Genomic DNA, 15,909 nt, shown 5'->3' with positions numbered 1-15,909 from the left:
AGAGAGAGAGAGAGAGAGAGAGAGAGAGAGAGAGAGAGAGAGAGAGATCAAGGAGAGCATGGTGGTGAATGGTGTCTCCATTTGGTGAAAATTCAATCTTTGAGCTGGAAGGTGTCTCAGAATCACAAAGTTCCCCTTCTGTTAATTTCTAGAGGAGGCTGAGGCCCAGAGATGGGCCATCAGATCGTAGACTTAACTATAGACTGGGAGGGACTTGAAGGATTCTAGTTCGACCTTATCATTTAGAAATGAGGAAACCAAGACCCATGGAGGTGAAGCCTTTATCCAAGGTCTCACAGCTAGGAGGTGAGAAGGCCAGGATTTGAACCCACAGCCTGTGAATACAGAGCCAACACTCTTTCCACTGAGCCACACAACCCCCTTCATCTTTCAAGAAGGAAACTGAGATTCCTAGCCGAGAAGTGACTTGTTCAAGGACACAGAGACCAAGAGGGGCAGAGCTGGGGCTTGAACTGGAGCCTTCTGATTCCGAGGCTGGTATTCTTTCTACAGCTCTATGTGAAATCAGCCCTACTGAGCTCTCCCCCTGAACTCCTCATAAGCTTGAATCTTTGACTCTGGCTTGGGAATCAGAAGACCTTCCTTGTCATGTTCTGAAATGAACTTACTGTGGGATGTTGTGCAAGGCCCTTTGCTTCTCTGAGTCTCAGTTTCCTCATCTATAAAATGGGGATGTTGAAAGATGATCTCTAAGCTCCCTTTTCAGCTCCAGCGTGATAAGATTCTAGCCTTTTGATATGATAGCATTTGACTGAGAGTAAACTCACAGTCACTTTAGGATGGACCCAGGAGGCTAAATCTTTTTTTTAAGCAATCGAGGTTAAGTAACTTGCTCAAGGTTACACGGCCAGGTGTTTCTGGGTGAGTGCTAAGTGTCGGAGCCCGGATTCGATCCCCAGGTCATCCTGACACTGGAGTCGATGCTCTTACTTGCTGTGCTACCTGGTCTCCCCAGGAGGCTAAATCTTGACAATTGTGGTGACAGATAAGTTTTTCATTTGCGTTCAAAAAGTCAGCTTCAGAAGTTGTAGATGGGAGAGGCATGGCTAGACCATAGTTGCCTGTAAAAGATCTGGGGATGTCAGTGGACCACAAGCTCAGTGGGATGAGATAGCCAAGAAAACACCCTGGCACCGAGAGCCAGAAGTAGGGAGAGCCCAGCTCAACTGTATTCAACCCAAGCTGGGTCACATCTAAAGTTTTGTGTTCAGTTCTGGGCACCAAGATTTAGGTAGGATGTGATAAACTGGGTGGCCACCAGGATGGTGAAGGGATGTGAATCCATGCGCCATGTTGTATGAGGATTGACTGAAAGAGCTGGAGATGGTGAAAAATGTGGAGACTCTGAAGGGACATGAGAGATGTGTCCATGTATCTGGAGGGCAATCACCTGGGGGTGGGAGGGTGTTATATTATATAATAATATGTTATTATATAATATAATACATTATATAATAATAAAATAATGTGAGGCCTTATTCTGTTTGGCCTCAGAGGGGAGAAGCCCCCAGGAACAATGGCAGGGGTTGGAGGGGAGGTAGGGATGGAGAGAGTTGTAAAGAGACCAATCTAGGCTGTATACCATGGAAAGCTTCCTAACACCTATGGCTGTCCATGAATGGGATGGGCTGCCTTGATGGCAGTGGGCCCCCTGTCACCAGAGGTCTTCAGACAGCAACTTGATGACTGCTCCTCACACCTATCATGGAGGGGATTCCATTTGAGACCTGAATTCTACTAGCTGGACTCTGAGGTCCCTTTCAAGGTTGGAAGGAAACAAGCATCCATTAAGTGCTTACAATGAACCAGCCCTGGGCTAAGCTCTGTGGATTCTAATACAAGCAGAAAGAAAGACAGTCCCTGTTGTTATTTGTTGCTGTTGTTTAGTCATTTCGGCTGACTCTTCCTGAGCCCATTGGGGGATTACTGGAGTGTTTTGCCATTCCCTTCTCTGACTCATTTTACAGGTGAAGAAACTGAGGCAGACAGGGTTAAGTGACATGCCCAGGGTCACACAGCTAGGAAGTGTCTGAGGCTGAGTTTGAACTCAGGAAGATGAGTCGGCTGGACTCCAATCTTTCATTTAAATAATCACCTTTTTCCAGGCATTGAACTGGGCCTTTGGGATCTAAAGACAAAACCAAAGTCAAAATAACCTCTGTCCTCAAGGAGCTTAACTTCTATTGGGAGAAATAACATATGTCAAATATATGTTTATATTATATAATTATATATCATATTTAATCATATCATATTATATTATATCATTATGTTATATTGTGATTCTATAAAAGCGATGGTAAGGACAGTGAATCCAAAGCAAAGAAGTCTAAGCACTGACCAGGGTGAGGCTGTAACCCTCATCCCTTGCCTCCCTCTCCCTCTGTCTCTGTTTCTCTCCCCAATTTAAGGGTCTGGGTTGGTATAAACCAATATGCCCATGGTGGAACCAGGGAAATGACAGAGCCAGACTCTCTCATCACCCATTTCTACAATTCTATTCAGACTCCAAAGAGAATTTACTGAACACCTACTATGTATAAGGCACTGTGCTGGACACTGGGGAAGTGAAGAAATTTCCTGACAAGTATATATTGGATAATTTGGGAAGAGAAAAAACAGATGATTGGAGGGATCTGGGAAGGTCTTATGTAAGAAGGGGCATTTCAATGGGGCTTCAAAGACCAATCACCATTCCAGGTGGCAAAGATGGGGAGCAAGAACGTCCTGGGTGTGGGGACAGTAGCACAGACTGCTGAATTCAGGAAGTTTGGGAGGAGGAGAAAGCGCAATGGTGAAAGCGTGATGGTGCTGGGCATCATTCTGGGGTCTAAGGATAAGATTTAATTCCTCCATGCTTCACTCTTGGCAGCTACTGGAATATCTGCTGTTGGGGGTTCAGATACACTAGGACCATATGGTGGGAAGAACTTTGGTGTGAGTGTTGGGAGGCCTGGGTTCAAGTCCTGACTTTTAATAATTATTACCTGGGTGACTCTGTGAAAGTCATTTCTCTCTTAACCTCAATTGGCAAATCTAAAAAATGGTGCTCATTATATTCATGATGCAGCTAGGTCCTAACCAGCTAGTAGTGCTCTCTCTCTCTCTCTCTCTCTCTCTCTCTCTCTCTCTGTCTCTCCTCTCTCTGTCTCTGTCTCTGTCTCTCTCTCCTTCTTTCTCCTTTCTCTCTGTGTCTCTCTCTCCTCTCTCCCTCTCTCATTCTTTCTTCTCTCTCTCTCATCTTTCATCTCTCTCATCTTTCTTTCTGTGTCTGTCTGTCTCTCTCTGTCTCTCTGTTGTCTGTCTGTCTCTCCCTCTCTCCATCTCTCTCTCCACTCTCTCTTCTGTCTTTCTGTCTCTGTAATCTTTCTCTCGCATCTCTTGGTCTCTCTCCCATCTCTCTCTCTTTCTGTCTATTTATGTACATATAAATATAAACATATATCTGACTATACTTACATGTACATACGTTATTCCTCCCAATAGAATTTAAGCTCCTTGAGGACAGAGGTTATTTTGACTTTGGTTTTGTCTTTAGATCCCAAAGGCCCAGTTCAATGCCTGGAAAAAGGTGATTATTTAATTGAAAGATTATTGATTGATTGACAGGATTTTACTGAGTACAACACTCCAGAAAGCTTCAAATGCTCCAGCAATCATTGCTTTGAATGATTTTATTTTGGGGACTAGATCTCTCATTTCACTGGCATTATTTCACTGAGAGGAAGTGGATGGAAGTAGCCTTGGAGTCAGAGAGACCTGACTTCAGTCCCATGTCTGAGAAATCTGGGCTCTGTGATCCAATTCAGGTCACATAACCTTTCTGTGCCCCAGGCTTCTTGTTAAGGCCAATATGCCCATAGTGAGTGTCCTGTGTTGTAGAAGGAGATTTCTCCTGGGGAATTCCATCTGGCAATGAAATAGAACCTGTTAGCAGCCCCCCCCCCCCGGGTTATGATGAAATGTCCTTCCCTTTAGAATGCTTGTTTCTTAGGTTTCTGAGGCAAGAAGCCACCAAGGCAGCTGACTTAGAATCAGGTGGGATAGCTTTCTCATCATCAATCAGCCTTTGAGTTCTGCTTCCTTCCCTAGGAGGCCATGGGGAATGAGGAGGGGTAAGTACATCAGTAAAGTGTAATCTTCCTGAAGGCAGGGGCATCTCCAGAGTCTCGTCCAGTGACCCTCCTAGTAATTATCAGGGCTTGTTAATTGGTAGATTTCAGTGCAGGGGAGGAGGCACAGGGTCCCTGTTCTTCTTGACCCAGGACCAAGTGACCTCCCTTTATTATAGGGTTGAATGTGAATTTCCAAAATGCCATATCCCTGGGGAGGGATGTCAGATGTTATCTGCTCAAAGGATCATGGGAGCATAGATTTAGAGACAGAAAGAACTTGACTCTTACATTTTATAAAGGAGGAAAGAGAGATGTAGGGAATGGGAAATGACCTATCCAAAGTCACACACACAGTACAATAATAGGTCTTGGGCTGGAAGGACCTCAGGAACCATCTAGTCCAACCCAGTCCTTTTACATAGGAGGGAACAAGAGTGATGAAGGGTCTTGTCTAATGTTATATTGGTGGTGACAGAGTAGGGTTTGACTTAGATCCTTCAACACCCAATGCAAGGCTTTTTGTTCTTCTTCCCTAATTGTGTCATGCTAACTCAAGCGTGAGTCAGTCCTTGGCATTCCAGAATTGAGTGCTGCACTGCGTGGTCCAAGTGATAACCATCACAGAGGTTTGGAGGAGGGAGAGGTCAGTGAAGATGAGGTCGGAGGAGTCCAGGATGGCTCTGTGGAGATGGCCTGACTCCTGGCCCTCGCTGCTCCCATCCCTTCTTCCTGGGCACACCGAGTCCTTCAGGTCCCGTTTGGGTCACAGCTATGCCTGCCCCCAAGTTCCCTCTGCTGACGTGATTCATGAGAAGGGCAAGCAGGGAAAGGCTGCTGGGACTCAGCTGGGAAGCCTCTCTGCCCTCCTAGAAGCCGACAGCTTTGTGTTCACTGAGAATGAGAATGATCCCAGATCCAAATGCAGCAGATTTTGTTCATGAGTGATGGTGGGTGGGAATTTAAGGACAGAGATTTATTTGGGATGGTCTGATATGCTTTGCTCAGTCATCTGCCAAGAAAAGACAGGATAGAACAAATTCAGGCAAAACTCAATGACCAATAGGGCAGATAGACTTTAGGGAGGCAGCCTGTACAACAGGTAAAGTGCTGGACATGAGTAGAGAAGAAGGCTTGGGTTCAAATCCTGCCTCGGATACCCTGTGTGTCACTGGGGCAGGTTATTTAATCTCTCAGAGGTTCACTTTCCTCATCTGTAAAATGAGGGGGTCAGATTCCATGATTTCTTGGGGTCTCTTCTAGCTTAAAGTCTATATCAAGGGCCATGGGAAAGTCACCAAAATCTTGCTGAGCCTCAGTTTCCTCATTTACAGTTTGGGTAACGCTCTTGGCAGGACCCACTTCCCAGAGTTGTGTGATGAAGGGGTATTTGGTCAACCTTGAAGCTCCAGCATGGAAGCTTTTGATATGATTAGTCTGGGTTGGGAGCAGCCGTGTTACCAGCTGCTGAGGGAGCCACTGGGACTGAGCCCTGGACCCATGATTGATGATTATGGCTGCTTCCTTCATCTGGGTCAGGCCATGATTTGCTCAACCAAAGAGAGAATTGATTTTGCTTTTCTTAGTGGTGATAAGGTGACTCAGTCCTTTATTCTAGGGAGAGATGAGCAGACTGAACATTGAGGATGAGTGAAAATGAAAAAAAAAGATGATTCCATCTTAACCTGGGATCCATAAGCTTGCTTATATATCTATATCTATAACGCACACATATATAATGAAAATGACATTTAAAATTAAACATGTTAAATAATGATATATTTAAAAACAAGTTGAGATAGATAACTGCATTTCAATAGAATTGGTTTCCTTTGTAATTAAAGGTTAGATACTTATGTTATATAAGTTATATATAAATGTTATATACTTAAAATGGTTATTCTGAAAAGGGACCTGCCCTTTGGTTTAGTCCAACTATCAAAATATTGGTCCATAACACAAAAATGGCATGTCAAGAGAAAACTCTTGAAACAGATCAATCATTTCTGTTAGCCCTGGCCAGTCATGGTCTAAAGTTCCCAAGGACACAGTGGATGGAGAATGTAAGTTTCTTGAGGGCAGCAATTATTCCCTTTTGTATCTGAATCCTGCACACCCATCCAGTGTTTGGGTGCTTAATAAATGCTGGTTGATTGACTGATGAGTCCATCTGCTTGATTGGGTCTTGTCATTCCTGATGGGAGTTACAGTCTTGCAGAGGTCAAACTGGGATAAGAAATCTGAGAGCCATCCTTTGTTACTAAGAATAAAAAAGAGGAAAAAACAATTGTTATTGAGTCACGTCTGACTGTTTGTGGTTTTCTTGGCAAAAAATACTGGAGTGGTTTGTCATTTCCTTCTCCAGATCATTTTATAGATGATAGATGATGGATGAGGCAGAGTTAAGTGACTTGCCCAGGGTCACACAGTTAGTAAATATCTGAATCCAGATTTGAACTCAGGGCTTCCTGACTTCTGTCCATTGCACTGTCTACCTGTTCTAATAATAACAGGTCAACAAAATTAACCAACATGTTAACAGAGTTTGACACAAGCAACGTTCCAGGCCCTTGTCCCTTGTCTCTGTAAATGAGGAAGTGAGGTACTGTCTCATCTCTCTTCTTTACAGTGAGACTTGGTCATGATAATCTCACCCCCTTCGATTCTGATATTCATTGATGTTTCTATTATCATTGTACTGATCGCTTTCTCTGTTCCCGGGGGGACCGGCCTGCTCTGCTCCCCCTCTCTGGAGGGCTTCCTTTCTCTCTGCTCTACCTTCCCCTCCTCAGTCCCATCCCCAACTGCAGCCTAATTAAAGTGTCAGAAGTCTGCTCACCCAAAGTGAAAGATGAGGCGTGGAGCCTCTTACCGGGTACAATTAGCTCTCGGCAGAGACATTTCGGTGGAGGCTTGCTGAAGCATCACCCAGTGAGTTCCATTCATCCTCATGACAAAGATTGTAATGGGAGTCGGGAATTATATACCAGCGTAACATGTTCTCATTACAGGCCCTGGATCACAATCAGCCTGACCCTTTGGAGGCTGGGATTAGCTCTGTTAACATGGTCGATAAGAAGGTAGGGAAAGCAGTGGCCACTGGGGAATGTCCATCCACATCTCTGCTGGCCACAAATGACTTCATCCTCATGGATGGCCGTTTGAACTGGCAATTCATCCTGGGCTGCCGGTCAGGGTTTAGGATTTCACAGACTCACAGGCTCAGATCGTGACCTTTGAGAGCCCCTAAGCCAACTCACTTCATTGTACAAGGAGGGGAGCCCAGGTCAGAGAGGTTGTCATGGTCCTGCAGCTGGTACCAGGTCTTCTGACAGCAAGTCCAGTGTACCCCAGTTCTAAATTTGGGGGGGCTACATGGGTCAAAGAAAGTTACTTCTGACAGAGGTCTTCCATCCACTGCCTGGGACAGAGTAACTGCTAAATAAATACATATTGATTAGTTGATGGATTATTTTCTACAAATTGAGCCATCTCAGTTGGGATCAGGCTTCCCCTTAAAAAATAACTTTATAGCAACCAGAATCTGAGAATTGGAAAGGGTTTTGAGAGCCCCTTGCAGGCCACCCCCTCATTTCACAGATGAGGAAACTGAGACCCAAGGGAAATTAACTTGCCAATTGACTTGTGAATATTCACACAGATAGTAAGTTTATGAAGTGGGATTTGAACTCAGGTCTTTCTGACCCCAGCTCTAACACTCTTATCCACACTGCCTTTTTGAGGATTTTATTGGAAGAAATAAATTCATCCAACAGGCCTTTATAGAATGCCTATTCATTCAGAGAATCACAGGATGTCAGAGATGAAAGGGGTCTCTGAGGCTGAGTAGGAATCCTCTGTCCTCTGCTTGAAGATGTCCAGTGAAGGGGAACCCACTCTCTCCCACGAGAGGCCATTCCAATTTGGACATCTTCCTGTGTACCACCTGGGGATTCAAAGGCAAAACCACAACAGGTCTTGCCCTCAAGGAGCTTACATTCAATTGGGAGAAATGGTCTGTCTGCATCTGAGTAAATGCAAGCTCATGGGCAATGGGGAAGGTACCCACAAGCAGCCCACCCAGTCTGAAGCCCTGATTTAAGGTGAAAAGAACTGGAAAGGAAACTGAGGCAAACAGAGGTGAAGCAACTTGACCAATGGCACTTAGTTACTAAGGGTCTGAGGCTTGGATTGAACCCAGGTGTTCCTGACTCCCACACCACGTTCTTGTCTTCATTAACATCTTCATTAACGTCTTCCTCTTCCTCGTGGCTTATATTCTTGTCCATGATCCCTCTTAGCTAATTCTACCCTGCATGCTTTCCTCCTGTGCCCCTTGGTGGCTCCAAGACATGCTCCTACCTTCCCCTTCCTTCTCCCCTTGCCCCCTTCTCCCAGGCATCTGGGATCGTTCTGCTGTACAGCATAGACTGCATTATTGGGAGGCAGGAGGGGCCTAATCACCTGGTCCAGTGGACAGTGTAGGGTATTATCATATTGGGTTTATAGGTGAGAAAATGGCAGCCCAGAGAAGTCGTTCATGCTCACCCGGCTGGGAAGAGCCGGGCCAGGGATGCGAACCTGGGCTGCCAGCTGAGCAAGGTGTGCCCCAGCCCATAATGATGCTGGGCCCATTAGGTTCCCCCTTCCCGAGCTAGCCATGGAGAGCGGGAGTGAGAAGAAGGAACATGCCCCAGCATCATTTCCCCTGATTTTGTTGTTTCATCAGTGAAAACTACATTTGACGAGGCTTATTAAAGAGACAACATTATTGCAGAGTGATTTAAGGGCCTCATTTGGGGACAAGGGAAAACAGGAGCTGAGAAGCAGCCAGGGCGGCTGGCCATAAATATTCCCCCAGCGTGTGGGTAAAATCTTCCTTCTAAGGCAAAGTGGCTGCTTTCATTTCCATTAGAAAAAATAGGCTTTTTTTCTTTCTCATAGCTTCGATGCCTGGCGGGCACTATTGCAGGTGTGTGTGTGTGTGTGTGTGTGTGTGTGTGTTTGTGTGTGTGTGTGTGTGTGTACACTTCAGAGTATGCTGGGAAGCCTCACTGAGTCCTTATTTACTGCAGGGAACAAGGCCCGTGCCCAATGGTCCTTCCAGCTCATTAGCCTGAATGACTCCCCACCTCTAAAGAGGTACCATTAAGATGAAATGAGAACATCAGATTTAGGTCTGAAAATGCATCTGCAAAGGAAACTGGTAGAAAGATCCTGGTGTCACTTTGGAAAAGTCCAAGGAGGTGATCTGGCCCAGGATAGATGCTCCTACCTCATAGAGTGTTAGACCTGGAAGGAACTTTAGGAAATGTCAAAACTAGGGGAGAATTAAGCACATAGAACAAAATGTCAGAGTGAGGAAAGGTCTTAGAACAAGGAATGTGGAATGTTGGAGTGGGAGGAATCTTAGAACACAGCGCGAGACCCTAGAAGGGACTTTAGAATGTAGAATGTCAGAGATAGGAGGGGCCTTAGAACAGGATGGTGGAATAGGAAAGGCCCTCATCCCCTTCCTTCAGTCTTGTGCTGATGTCCCATTGATTCTCTGTCTTTGTCCTCCCAAACTGAGAGCAGGCATCCAGGTACAGTTTGAGGCCCAGGCTCTAGGTCTAATCCCTGGTCATGAGATCTGGGTTTTAATTCTGTCTCTTACCCCTTCTCTGGGCCTCCACTATAAAAATGAGGGGTGAGGTGGAGCTGGCACTAAACATCCATGCCAGTCCTACTGAAGAGGGAAACAAGCCCCTGAAGGAGTGGTTACTTAAGGTCACTCAGTTGGCCAGTCAGCTTCAGAGGCAAACCAAGAATCCGGTCTGATGATCTGTGTTCTACTGTGAATTATCCAATCACAGCATGCCATGATAAAGAAAATGTCTTTACAATAACTGTCCTTTGACAGATGAGGAGACTGAGGCAAGGGGGGGAGTGACTTGTTCAGAGCTGTTCACCTAGTCTAGCCAATGGGTGGGGTCAGTAGGCTTAGTGTCTGTTATTTAGAGGCCAGCTTTCTTTTTGCCAAAGAGTACCATGAATCTTTAAAAGAAATTAGCCCCATGGATCAGAAGCAAGCCAACTGCTTTTGCCAGTGAGCTTGGAGCAGAGCAGCACCACACATGGGGGCCCTCATGGCAGAAGAGCCATTCTAGGGGCGGCCTCAGGAATTCTGCCCAAGCAGTCAGCACCCAGAGGTCCTGGCAGCAGGTGGCTGTCATGTGTGTTGGGGATTTGTTCGAGGTTTCTGCAAAATCCTGAGTAAACTCCAGGGTCAGCTGCAGGCACTCCGTGACCCGAGATTCATATCCTGGGCAAACAGTGCCTGAGGAAGCCGTGCTTGTAGTCTGGTTATTTGACTTCTTTTTTTCTCTGTGAATGCTGGTAAAGACAGGAAGCCCTGCTCTGATGTCTCCCTTTTGGTGGGAGAAGCTGTCGTCTCCTCTAGAATAAATGATAAACTCTTCCAACTGGCTTTCCCGACCCTCTACAATCTGCCTCTACCTACCTTTCCAGTGGAATTTATGAACAGGTGTTGGTAAAAATGAAAATGTTATTAGATATTAATGTCTAACATTTATATAGTACTTACCATGTGTCAGACGTTGTGCTAAGTGCCTTTTACAAATATTATCCCATTTGATCCTTACAAAACCCTGTGAGGTAGGTACGATTGTGGTTCTTGTTTTACAGATGAGGAAACTGAGGCAAACAGGGTGAAGTGACTTGACCAGGGTCACATAGCTAATAAATGTCTGAGGCTAGATTTGAATGCCAGTCTTGCTGACTCCAGACTGGGCTCTAACTGCTGCACTTCCTGATATCAGCGCTGCATTTGACGTTTGGTCCAATCTTGCAATTTGTGAAACTAGGGCCCAGAGAGAATTAAGTTGGCTGGGGTCACCTACTAAATCTCTGCAGTTTCTCGTAGAGAGCACTTAGAGGAACTGTTCTCTTAAAAAATTGATCCCTATCCCTGGCATTTCTATTGACCAGGACTGAAGGCCCACAATATTAAACAAAACCTCTCCAGACAAGACTGTACCATTTCTCCTTTGCACAGACACGGCTTTGTTCTTTTGGCCTGGATCTATGACTTGGCATGGGGACTTCCTTCTACCAACACAGATCTGTAACTTAATGTCTTTAATTTCCTGCAGACAAGGAAGTCAAGTGACTTGGTCAGGGCCACCCTGTCAGTCTCTGTCAGAGGCAAGACCTGAACCCACACCTTTGTGACCCCGAGGCTAGTCAGGCAATTCTAGATGTCTACAGCCCTTGACTTCAGCAAGCTCTCAATTAGCTTCCCATGAAGAGCCCCTGACCATGCATGATCCCTCAAAGGGGTAAGCCATGCTGGATAAATCCATCCCAGCTAATACTGAATGGCCAGTCAAAGCTGAACTTCCCTGTGATAAATGGCTGGCCTTGGAGGGAGACTCCATTGTGGCCCTGATCTTGTCGCTGTGGGACTCTAAGCAATCCCAGCTTCCCCAGCTGTAAATGGAGAGGGCTAGCATAGATTGTGGCCCAGGTCCCTCCCGGCTGTAACATTCTGCAATTATAAGCCTTCATTCCCACATCCCTCTGAGCTCACCCAGAGGCCCTTGGTTATCATCACTGCTTAACTGAGGAACGGCCCTTCCAGTTTGGCAAATAGCACATGAAATCTGCCTATTCGATCGGTTCAGGCTAATTGGGCCTTGAGAAACCTGCAAGGACAATTCCCCTGTTTGAAAACAAAGGGCTTCCAACTGATGTAATTTGCTGTGATTTTGCAGTCCTCCCAGGCTCTCTTCTGGGACAGTGTCCCCTCACTATCCCTTGACATGCTGCCCACCTCTTCTCTGTGCCTGGAAAGCTCATCCCAATACTGCACCCCCTGCAGGGCAGGGGTAAGGTTTAGGGGGCTCAGGAAGATTCAAGTCACTCGCCCCTGCCTTCTTGGGCAGCTCTCAGGGATGAGAAAGGACTGGGGGGCATTTCCCCCCCCCCTTTTTGGCTCAGTTCATGTTCACTGTGCAACTTGAAATTAATGCCTTAAATTAATTTTGTGTTCCTCTTGCTCGGGCTGATTAGCACAAATTAAATTTCATGCTAATTGGCCAAAGCAGATAGAACACAATACAGAAATCTTTGATTAATGCCGATTTGCAGGGGAAGGGGGGTGGGAAGTGGAAGGGGGAGATTTGGGCAATTTCCTTGATGCACAAGACTTACCCTGTGTTTTCACTGGAAAATGATCACATTTAAATTATGGATACCTATGTTTGAAAGTGAAGCTGCCTAGAGCCAAGCTTCTCCATGGGGTCTGGACCCTGTCAGCATGGTGCCAGCATCCTGGAGGGGCACTGTGGGATTTAGAGCTTGGAGGCCAGATCCTCCAACCCTTTGATTTACAAAGGAGGTAGCCAAGGCCTAGCACAGGGAAATGACTTGCCCAAGGTCAGCCATGTAGACTAGTGATCATCTTTATTTCTCTCCTAGTTTAAACTTTATACGCAATATCCTAACAGCCAATCAGTGGAGTGGGGAGCACAAGAATCATAATTCCCATTTTGTAGATGATGGAACAGAGAGTTTTATGGGGTATGCCATGTAGCCAATCAGTGGCAGAGGCCTTTGTACCCCAAATTTACCATTTAAAAATTATTAATTTATTTTTAATTTTCAACATTCACTTCCATAAGTTTTAAATTTATCTGCCTCCCTCCCAAAGATGGCATGTAATCTGATATGGGCTGTACACATACATTCCTATTAAACACATTTTTCCATTAGTCATGTTGCATAGAAGAATTATGAGTGGGAGAGACCATGAGAAAGAAAAAAAGACAAAAGAAAACAAAAATAAAAAAGAAAATTGTCTGCTTCGCTCTGCATTCTAACTCCATAGTTCTTTCTCTGGATGTGGATGGCATTTACCATCATGAGTTCTTTGGAATTGTTTTAGGTCTTTTCATTGCTGAGAAGGGCTAAGTTTATCAGAATCAGTTATCACACACTGTGATTGTTACTGTATATAATGTTCTCCTGGTTCTGCTCACTTTGCTCAGCATCAGTTCATATAAGTCTTTCCAGGTTCTTCTGAAGTCCACCTGCTCATCATTTCTTATAGCACAATAGTATTCCATTACATTTATATACCACAACTTGTTGTCATTCCCCAGTTGATGGGCATCCCCTCAATTTCCAATTCTTTGCCACCACAAAAAAGCTGCTATAAATATTTTTGTACATGCGGCTCCTTTCCCCACTTGTATGATCTCTTTGGGATACAGCCCTAGAAGAGGTATTACTGGGTCAAAGAGTATGCACATTTTTATAGCCCTTTGGACATAGTTCCAAATTGGTCTCCAGAATGGATGGATCAGCTCACAGCTCCACCAACAATGAATCAGTGTTTGAGCTTTCCCACAACCTCTCCACCAAATCTACCATTTTTCCCATCTCACTGGCAAGACATATTTTTCTCATGGACCAGATATAGCAACTGGCACTAACCCTTAGACCTATAAGAATTAGGAACTGGACGTGTGGTTTCATTGATAGAATTGGGGGAGCCCCCTTGACAAACACAACTCTTGCTGTCTTCTCTGAGTCTTTGAGAGTGGACTATACCACAGAGGGCTTAGGTGACTTGCCCAGGGTCACGTGGCTAGTACGTGTCCATTGCAAGACTTGAACCTGAGGCAGATTTTCTATCCACTGTTCCTTACAACCTCCTTATGCCTATAACCTGAGGAAAAACAGAGAATGGACTGAAAGCAATCTGCATGTGGTCCCCAAAACAATCCAATGACTACTGCTCTCCATTTCTTTTGGATTTAGTTTCTCTTCTCTTATGGTTTCACCTTTGTCTCTGTACACCTAACACCTTGCCTTCCCCAAACGATGGTTCTTAATGCTTATTAAATTGGGTTGTGATTGTTGAATTCTGCTTTCTCAAATCATATCAAATGAGATAATGTCTGTAAAGTACTTAATGCAGTGCCTGGAACATAGTTGTCACTTAATACTTGTTCTCGTCCCCTGCCCTTTCCTTCTTCTCTTCTCCCTTCTCTGCCTATGGGAACCTATAAACAACACTAATTGGGAGAGTGGCAGAGACTTTCTCCCTGGCTCCAATATCCAGTAGTGTAGGGTAAGGAGAAGTCCCTTGGCTTGGTACTGGTGAACGTACTTGTTACTGTTTGAATAAAAATGTAGACAGCATGCTCATGAAGTGGGCAGATGGCAGAAATCTGAGAAAGGCAGAGAACCCACAACGTGTCAGAATCAGGAATCAAAAAGGACTTGGCATAGTCAAGTACTGGACCAAATCATAGGATCATTGATTTAGAACAGAAAAAAGAGTCTTGGAGGTCATTAAATCATACACCTTCATTTAACAATTAATACAATTTAATAGGGATAAATGTAAAGTCTTATACTTGGGTTCAAGAAGTCAACTGAACAAGTACAAGATTGAGGAAGCAAAGTTAAGGAGTTTTCTTTCTTTCTTTCCCTCTTTTTTCCCTTTGTTCTCTCTTACTTTCCTTTCCTTCCTTCATTCTCCTCTTTCCTTCCTTTCTCCCTCCCTCCATTCCTTCCTTTTTTCTCCTCTTTCCTTGCTTCCTTCTCCTCCTTCCTTCCTTCCTTCTCCTCTGTCCTTCCTCTCCTTCCTTCCGTTTCCTCTTTCATTCCTCTTCTTCCTCTCCGCCCCTTCCCTTCTCTCCTCTCCCTTCTCCTCCCCTCATCTCCCCTTCCCTCCCTTTCCCTTCCTTCCCCTCCCCTCTCCTCTCCTCTCCTCTCCTCCCCTTCCCTTCCCTTCCCTTCTTTTTTTCCCTCCATTTCTTAACAATGGGGCAGATTTAAGGTATAGGTTAGGAAACAATTTCTAAAAATGACAGCTCTCAAAATTACACAGAGCTCTCTCTCTTGTTGGAGGGTTGACTGCTCACTTCTCCGTGGCGCTGAAGAGGAGTTGGGTTAGCTGGTCTCAGGTTCCTTCTGGCTCTGGCAGCCTGTGAATCTGTGACTGGCTGTGTTTGGCCCCAGTGGGCAGTACCAGGAACTGTGGGTGGAGGCTGCTAAGAGGCTTATTCAGGCTTGGTGTCGGACTTCCAGATAGTGAGACCTGCTCAGAAGTAGAGAAGATGAGCTGAGGAAAGACTGACAAAGTGTACAGAACCAAGCCCTGGGCTCAGCACAGTAGCATCTCATTCCCCGTGGCCCCAAGCACCATTCCCAACCTCGGGTCGGCAGCCTCCTGCCTTGATCGTTCCTCTAAAGAGGCAGCGTGGGGCTGCCCTTGTTCACATCAAGAAGGCCTGTTTAGAGGCCTGTGAACATAATTAGTGGCACAGCCAGACTAGCTCTCTCTCATCTGGGAATAGCTGGGAGGACATGGAGGTCTGGAGAATTAACCTTTACAAAGTGGAGGGAGGTAGGGGTTGGCAGGAGCTTTGATTGCTTCAAGGATTTGTGAGCTCCACAGTGAAACATGCCTGGACATATGGGGCCTCCTCATGTTCAGATTCTCCTTTTTCTTCCCCATTTCCCCCTTCCTAATTCTTCAAATGCCTACCTTTGTTTACCCAAATCCCTGCCTTTTTCCTAAATGTGGTATTTGGAGAGGGAGGGGGTTGTGGGGTGCCATACTCACTTGCCTGGCATCAAGGGCCCCCTGGGTTGGTCTCTGAGGTTCCTTCTGGCTCTGTTTGACCCTAGTGGGCAGTATCAGGACCTCTGGGTTGTAATGTAATGCCAAGGAAGGCAACTTCCCAAGGTTCAGAATACC

General features: G+C 45.5%; 1 protein-coding gene across 1 annotated transcript in view; it reads left to right on the top strand.

The window, feature by feature from the left end:
* The window catches only part of MYO18B (myosin XVIIIB), a 377,501-nt gene that overhangs the window by 181,229 nt on the left and 180,363 nt on the right, over nt 1-15,909 (top strand). The window lies entirely within an intron of this gene.

This window comes from Petaurus breviceps, unplaced genomic scaffold (genome assembly GCF_028583685.1).
Source record: "Petaurus breviceps papuanus isolate PSGF00001 unplaced genomic scaffold, PetGlider_PUasm1.0 99, whole genome shotgun sequence".
Lineage (NCBI taxonomy): Eukaryota > Metazoa > Chordata > Mammalia > Diprotodontia > Petauridae > Petaurus > Petaurus breviceps.
The sequence above is the reverse complement of the archived record's forward strand: the minus strand, read 5'-3'. Positions and strand labels throughout refer to the sequence as shown.